General features: G+C 45.3%; 1 non-coding gene across 1 annotated transcript; it reads right to left on the reverse strand.

Annotated features, from left to right (window-relative positions):
- Positions 1-2,692: 2,692 nt before the first annotated feature.
- On the reverse strand, positions 2,693-2,764 carry TRNAS-AGA (transfer RNA serine (anticodon AGA)). Its single transcript has one exon. It is a non-coding gene; the product is annotated as a tRNA-Ser (tRNA).
- Positions 2,765-7,267: the final 4,503 nt, after the last annotated feature.

The raw sequence follows: 7,267 nt of genomic DNA on the forward strand, positions 1-7,267 counted from the left end.
TCAAACTAGTTTTCTACGGAGGACTATGGAACACACACACACAGACACATGCGCACCCTCCCCCAAGCAAAAGCTGGGGCCTGACTCATTGTTGGGCATCTCAGCTTTCCCGGGAGGAGGCCAACACTTCCTCTGCTCAACTTCTTGCCAAAGCTTATGGGGTCTGCATTTAATCAGCAGCTGAGAGCAGCTGCCCATTCTGTAGCTGTTGGAGAGGACAGTCTTCAATTTGTTGACATGTGATAGGGATAATTTCTTGAAAGATCATTAGTTATGTCATTCTTCCCAGTATTGTGAAATCTATATTTACACCAAGCCAGCTAAGCCAGGAGTTGGGCACCTGGAGTGCACAGGCAATCACTTTTACTAAATTGCTCTGTTGCATGATGCTATGTATCTAGCCTGAGAGGTTGCCCTATGTAAGAACTGATACTATTTCCCCAGGACATCATTCACTATCCCACACTGCGTTCTCTTTAAAAAACACTTCCAGGCTTAATGGCTGCCTCATCTGGGTACCATGAACTATTGACATTCTTCTGTATCATCTTATGACCTACATGAAGTGCAGAAAGAAACCCTGGTTTTATTTTCATATGCGGCAAGAATGCTTACAGAAAAGAACTCTTCACCCTTAGAAAGTCAACTATCATTATGGAATGTGAGTGTTGGCCTTATTCTTGAATTCATTTTCTACCTTCTCTTTTGACATTCTTCTCCCTTTTATTTCTATACCATTTTAGTCTATCCTATGTATCCCAAGAAGCTCTAATAGTTTTATAACAGAAAGGATATATCAATAACAAAAATAACCTTCACACCAAATCCATAAGGTGAGTGTCTTGTTCCTGTTTCACAGATAAGGAAACTGATCATTGAAGACTGAGTCTGCCAAGAAGGTACAAGTAGAATCGTTGCTGTAGCATCCCCAAGTCCAGTGGTCTTAGCACCCTTTCCTGTCATATAAGAAAGAGCACCTGTAAAGTTCTTAGGAGCAATTCTGTTTCCCAGAGATTGCAAGGAAATGAGCGATGAATTTTATATTGTAAAGGATATTTGCTTATAAGCCACTAAAGCTAAGTGACAAGCTTGGTGTCTTCTGTGCGCGACCTCCATCCTGACTATGACGGTCAGCAAGACCAGTTGTCTGTGTGGGCCTCGTATGACCAAGCTGCGGTGCTCTTCCTGGCGAGAGTCAGACACGGAGCACATCCATCCGCCCAGGGAGTGCGGGAGCAGGCTCCCCACTACGAGGCCTGCAGGCCCTCAGCGGCTCCCCGCCTGCTGCTCCTCACTTCCCCTCCTTGCCCTACCTCAAGTTTCTCTGTCCTCGTGTGGAGCTCCCTAAGGTGCCAAGAAATGGTTCAAAAGCAACGGATCTGCCTGCAGCAAAGGAAGAGAGAGGACTGACTCAGGACAGTTCACCTCGGCTCTGGCGAATACACCTCCCTTTTACCGACGGAGGCGAGGATGAGGACAGAGCATCCGCCCAGGCTGGCATCGCGGTCACCGGGTGCACGTCCGCGCGCACTCTTTCCCCTCTGTGCTCTGTAGCTACGGTCTGGGAAGCCTTTCTGCACCAGCTGCGACGGGACTCGGCTTGCTTCTCTCTGGCTCTGGATTAGCCCAGAACCTGGCACATAGTAGGTGTTCAATAAATAACAGTGTCGTCTTCCGGTTTGGTCCTGAACGTAGCCTGGCAATTCTGGCGCCTCAGTCCTCCCCGAGTGGGGCCCTTGGTCTCCACCTCCCCTGCCTGGCGTCTCCTCATGCACAATGGACCTGATAAAAGCTCCAACATGATTTATCAAACACCTCTCTCCTCCAGCCCCAAGACCCGCAGGGATTTTGAAAGGAAACAGGCTCCATGTGCTTCCAATCCTGCTCCATTTAGCTCATCACGTTGCTGTTCAGTCGGAGCTGGGGGATGTGCGGACACCCTGGAACTGGTTCGTGACTCTGCTGAAAGATGTTTTTCTTAGAAGCAGGAAGTTACGTCCTGCCAAGAAGAAATGAAAATAAAGCCCCCGAGGGTTCACACGGGGTTCGCTGGGAGAGCTGAGCTGTTGCAGTGCTCTCTGCCCTGCTGGGGAGGAAGCTGGAATGAGGCCTCTGTCTGCTCCAAGGATGCAGAATGTGCCCTAGCAGGGCACTGTCTGGGGCAGAAGGAAGACATACGTTCTCCCCTTGACCTGGGGGACAATGTGCCACCCCTTCCTGCTCTTGAATCACCTGCGTGGTCAGCCTTGTTAGCTGCTCTATCCTATTCCTCTGAATCTCTGTTGGAGGCTGAGGGGGCACAAGGAAAGGGCCCAGGCAAACCTGGAATCTAAATTCTGGCTCTCATCTGATGAACGTGCCATCCTTAGACAAACTGCTTCCTTTCTTGGGATGGCAGGTCTGAGCTGTGAACTCAGGTGTAATCTTTTTTCTGCCCTACACTTCCTGACCCCTCTCCCTCTTAGCTCCCTCACCTTCCCAACCAGGTTCAGATCAGACTATTTATTCAAAGACACTCATTGGATAAGTGGAACTGAGCAAACAAACATCCCAGGAAGAAAGAAAGTGAAGTCGCTCAGTCGTGTTCGACTCCTTGTGACCCCATGGACTGTAGCCCACCAGGTTCCTCCATCCATGGGATTTTCCAGGCAAGAATACTGGAGTGGGTTGCCACTGTCTTCTCCAGGAGATCTTCCCAACCCAGGGATTGAACCCGGGTCTCCTGCATTCTAGGCAGACGCTTTACCGTCTGAGCCACCAGGGAAGTGCCCAGGAAGGAAGGGTTTCTTCTCCAGGCTGCTCAGGCAGACCCAGGGCAAGAGGATGGTAGATCCCCTCAGGAAAGGACTAGGGGGGCAATTGCTTTTGAACCTTTTCTCAGTAGCCTGCAGTGCTGTTTGATAACACTTTACCCACAATAGAGCTTCTTTCAAAACTGAAGTTCATCCTTTCAAACCCTCTCACTGCTTCCTCAACTAAATTTATGTAGTATTCCAAATCTTTTGTTGTCATTTCGATAATCTTCATAGCATCTTCACCAAGAGTAGCTCCATCTCAAGAAACCACTCTTTTTGGTCACCCATAAGAAGTAGCTCCTCAACCATTGAAGTTTTATCATGAGATTATAGCGATTTAGTCACACCTTCAGACTCCACTTCTAATTCTAGCTCTTTTGCTATTTCTGCCACGTCTGCAGTTACGCATCATCATAACAAACATGACAATAATGAAAAGGTTAGGAATATTGGTAGAATTACCAAAATGTGACGCAGAGACACAATGCGAGCAAATGCTATTGAACTGGGGCCAATAGGCTTGCTTGACGCAGAGTTGCTGCAAACCTTCGATTTGTAAAAAGCACAATAGCTGTGAAGAACCATAAAGTGGAGCACAATGAAAATGAAGTGTGATTGTAGTTTTGTGATCATTCTCTATTTATGGCAGGTGATACCTGGTTTTCATTTATGGAATAACAAACATAAACTTCCATTTTAAAATAAATATCCCAAATGTGATACCATCTATAATTGCTCAGAAAAAATGAAATACTTAGGTATGAATCTACCAAAATATATATAGGACTGTCATGCTAAGAACTATGTAGTAGGAATATCAATTCTCCCCAAGTTGACATGCAGGTTTAATGACACTTTATCAAAGTCTCAGCAAGATTTTTTTGTGGATATAGACAAAATTATCCCATAATTTATATGAAGAGGCAAAGGATCTTGAATTGTTAAAACAAAACAAAACAAAAAAATGTTTTTAAACAAATAATACAATGGAAGAATTAGTTTACTTGATTTTAAAACTTACTACATACTTATGGTTATCAAGGTCGTGTGATACCAGTGGAGGGACAGACATACAGAGATTAGTGGAATGGGGTAGAAAACTAAGAAACAAATCCATTAGAATATGGATATCTGAGTTTTGACAAAAGTGCAAAAAACAGTGGAAGATAGTCTTTTTTTTTTTTTGGAAGATAGTCTTTTAAACAAAATAGCTGGAACAATTGGACATTCACAGCCACCCTTTACAAAAAAGGAAAAGAAAAGAAAAAAAGAACTTAAGCCTAAGTATTACAACTTTAGAAAAATTAACTCAAACTCGAAACAGATGATAAAATTAAATGTAGAAAACAGAACAAAAAACCAACAAGAAAAAAAAAAAAAAAAACCAAAACACCCAAGAAAACCTCCAGGAGCTAGTTAGACAGAGTTCTTAGACTTAGCAAAAGCACAATCTATAAATGGAAAAATTTGATAAATTAGACTTTGTAAATACAAAAACTTTACTCCACAAAAATACTCTCTTAAGAAAATGAAAAGGTTACAGGCTGGGACAAAATATTTGCAAACACATACCCAATAGTGAACTAGTATCTAGACTATATAAAGAACTCTGAAAACTTAACAGTAAAAAGTCAAGGAAGAAGAGAGGAGGAGGAGGAAATGGAGGGAACGGGGAGAGGGGTAGAAAGGGGAAAGGGGAAACTGGGCTCCATGTCTCATTATCCAGGAGGTTTCCAGATGTAGTCACATGGCAGTGGAGGTCCAAGAGCAGCAGAAGGGGAGTGCTACAGGGCAAGCAAGTCTCTGCTTGTCTCACATGAGCTATTATCCCACTAGCCAAAAAAAGTCTCAAGGCCAGCTCAAGGTGCTGAAGAAAGACTCCAACAATGGATGGGAGGAGCTGTAAGTTACAGAGCCATTTTGTAATCTGCCATAGGAAATAAGCTTAACAAAAATAGCTGCAGCTGAACAGCTCACTCAACTGCATCTCTGCTGGATTTCTGGACTCCTCTGCCCTTCACTTGGCCACTGGCATCTCTTCTTGCCTCTCAGTATTTATAACTTTTAACTTGACCTGGGGCCTCAGCTCCCTCCAGCTTTTCATGCTTCTATATTTATTAGAGGGCTTCTCCCTTTTCTCAGGTTCCTGCCCTCTCTAGGCATGGGCTCGGTTGCAAACCCTCACTCACACGGGGGGGGGGGGGCTTTCTCCAGGCTGCTTCTCCTGCGCTCCTTACTATGAGTCGGAGCTCAAAAGGAAGGTTGGCAGCCAGGGATGCCAACATGAAAGGACACAGATACCAATTTTATGTGGCTTGTGTACCATTAAAACGCTCTCTCCCTGCCCTCCTACCCCTCTAATCATAGAAGCAGTGTGTCCATGGTTCTCAGCCAGCCTTTTGGTGACTGCAGAAATGCATGTTAGTGAAGCCCCAGAACAGAGACTCCCCTTCCACCTGTCCCCTGGCCCCCCCATCCGCCATGCTTATGACCCCACTCGGCACATCTAGGACCCCAAGCCTGCGTGCCTAGTGGTCAACGGGGATCTAACTGCAGCTGCCCTTCAGATGCCCCAACTCAGTTTAGCCTTTTAAAGTTATACTTCCGGTTCAGTTCAGTTCAGTCGCTCAGTCGTCTCCGACTCTTTGTGACCCCATGAATTGCAGCACGCCAGGCCTCCCTGTCCATTACCAACTCCTGGAGTTCACCCAAACTCATGTCCATCGAGTCAGTGAGGCCATCCAGCCATCTTATCTTCTGTTGCCCCCTTCTACTCCTGCCCCCAATCCCTCCCAGTATCAGAGTCTTTTCCAATGAGTCAGCTCTTCGCATGAGGTGGCCAAAGTATTGGAGTTTCAGCTTTAGCATCATTCCTTCCAAAGAACACTCAGGACTGATCTCCTTTAGAATGGACTGGTTGGATCTCCTTGCAGTCCAAGGGACTCTCAAGAGTCTTCTCCAACACCACAGTTCAAAAGCATCAATTCTTTAGCACTCAGCTTTCTTCACAGTCCAACTCTCACATCCATACATGACCACTGGAAAAACCATAGCCTTGACTAGATAGACCTTTGTTGACAAAGTAATGTCTCTGCTTTTGAATATGCTATCTAGGTTGGTCATAACTTTTCTTCCAAGGAGTAAGCGTCTTTTAATTTCATGGCTGCAGTCACCATCTGCAGTGATTTTGGAGCCCAAAAAAATAAAGTCTGACACTGTTTCCACTGTTTCCCCATCTATTTCCCATGAAGTGATGGGACCAGATGTTCTAACTGTTGCTTCCTGACCTGTATATAAGTTTCTCAAGAGGCAGGTCAAGTGGTCTGGTATTCCCATCTCTTTCAGAATTTTCCACAGTTTATTGTGGGTTACAACCATTAGAACTGGACATGGAACAACAGACTGGTTCCAAATAGGAAAAGGAGTACGTCAAGGCTGTATATTGTCACCCTGCTTATTTAACTTCTATGCAGAGTACCTCATGAGAAACGCTGGACTGGAAGAAACACAAGCTGGAATCAAGATTGCCGGAAGAAATATCAATAACCTCAGATATGCAGATGACACCACCCTTATGGCAGAAAGTGAAGAGGAGCTAAAAAGCCTCTTGATGAAAGTGAAAGAGGAGAGTGAAAAAGTTGGCTGAAAGCTCAACATTCAGAAAATGAAGATCATGGCATCTGGTCCCATCACTTCATGGGAAATAGATGGGGAAACAGTGGAAACAGTGTCGGACTTTATGTTTTTGGGCTCCAAAATCACTGCAGGTGGTGACTGCAGCCATGAAATTGAAAGACACTTACTCATTGGAAGAAAAGTTATGACCAACCTAGATAGCATATTCAAAAACAGAGACATTACTTTGCCGACTAAGGTCCATCTAGTCAAGGCTATGGTTTTTCCAGTGGTCATGTATGGATGTGAGAGTTGGACTGTGAAGAAGGCTGAGCACCGAAGAATTGATACTTTTGAACTGTGGTGTTGGAGAAGATTCTTGAGAGTCCCTTGTACTGCAAGGAGATCCAATCAGTCCATCTGAAGGAGATCAACCATGGGATTTCTTCGGAAGGAATGATGCTAAAGCTGAAACTCCAGTACTTTGGCCACCTCATGCGAACAGTTGACTCATTGGAAAAGACTCTGATGCTGGGAGGGATTGGAGGCAAGAGGAGAAGGGGACGACAGAGGATGAGATGGCTGAATGGCATCACTGACTCGATGGACGTGAGTCTGAGTGAACTCCGGGAGATGGTGATGGACAGGGAGGCCTGGTGTGCTGCGATTCATGGGGTTGCAAAGAGTTGGACACGACTGAGCGACTGAACTGAAATGAACTGACACAATTTCAAAAGTCCCCAGTGGCCACAGCCCACATTCAAGAATGCACCCTGTTTTCCACCTGGCTGGACCTATTTTCTGCCGGGTCTCTGTGCCAGGGAAGCATATGCAATCATGGAAAGCCCATTCTGTCC

Source organism: Ovis aries, chromosome 25 (genome assembly GCF_016772045.2).
Source record: "Ovis aries strain OAR_USU_Benz2616 breed Rambouillet chromosome 25, ARS-UI_Ramb_v3.0, whole genome shotgun sequence".
Taxonomy (NCBI): domain Eukaryota; kingdom Metazoa; phylum Chordata; class Mammalia; order Artiodactyla; family Bovidae; genus Ovis; species Ovis aries.